General features: G+C 47.8%; 1 non-coding gene across 1 annotated transcript; it reads left to right on the top strand.

The window, feature by feature from the left end:
• The first annotated feature begins 440 nt into the window (after nt 1-440).
• Nucleotides 441-512, top strand: trnad-guc. The gene has a single exon. It is a non-coding gene; the product is annotated as a tRNA-Asp (tRNA).
• Nucleotides 513-953: the final 441 nt, after the last annotated feature.

The following is a 953-nucleotide window of genomic DNA, read 5'->3' on the forward strand; positions in this document are numbered from 1 at the left end:
CCAACACTTGTAATCCATTACCCTTTGTACGTGGCTTTAGTGACTACAGGCGTATTAGCCAGAGCTTGACTTTACATGAATCGACAACAACACATGTCAGAAATGCTCAGCAATATATCAGTGTGGTTAATGATGGCACCTTAGTTAAATTTTTTGCAGCATCACCAATTAAAAGGAAAGAAGAAGTATTGAAGCAGAGAAGTATTGTCATGAGGATTATAGACATCATAAAGATGTTAGGCAAGCAAGCACTTCCTTTTCGAGGTCACAGAAATGAATCGGCCTACACTCTAGATAATGAGGTTCTGAATCATGGCAATTTTTTAGCTACAGTGCAGTTGATGGCAAAATATGACCCCATTATGGCAGCTTATGTTTCTGCAGTGCAAAACAAGCCTAAACAAAGAATCAAACGATTAGAGCAACAAGGATCTCGCAGATCCTCGTTAGTATAGTGGTTAGTATCCCCGCCTGTCACGCGGGAGACCGGGGTTCAATTCCCCGACGGGGAGTTTGTACCTCTCCTGGAAGAAAACGGCAATCCTTTTCAAAAGTGGAACATCAGCTGTCAAATCCGCCAAGGCACATCGCCCAAGAGATGCACTCGGCGGGGCGTCCTGGAAACATCTCTTTAAAACGGGGCAGCAGGGTAGCATGGTGGTTAGCATAAATGCTTCACAGCTCCAGGGTCCCAGGTTCGATTCCCGGCTGGGTCACTGTCTGTGTGGAGTCTGCACGTCCTCCCCCTGTGTGCGTGGGTTTCCTCCGGGTGCTCCGGTTTCCTCCCACAGTCCAAAGATGTGCGGGTTAGGTGGATTGGCCATGCTAAATTGCCCGTAGTGTCCTAATAAAAGTAAGGTTGGGGGGGGGGGGGTTGTTGGGTTATGGGTATAGGGTGGATACGTGGGTTTGAGTAGGGTGATCATGGCTCGGCACAACATTGAGGGCCGAAG

The sequence above is a fragment of the Scyliorhinus canicula genome, chromosome 1 (assembly GCF_902713615.1).
Source record: "Scyliorhinus canicula chromosome 1, sScyCan1.1, whole genome shotgun sequence".
NCBI classification, from domain to species: Eukaryota; Metazoa; Chordata; class Chondrichthyes; order Carcharhiniformes; family Scyliorhinidae; genus Scyliorhinus; species Scyliorhinus canicula.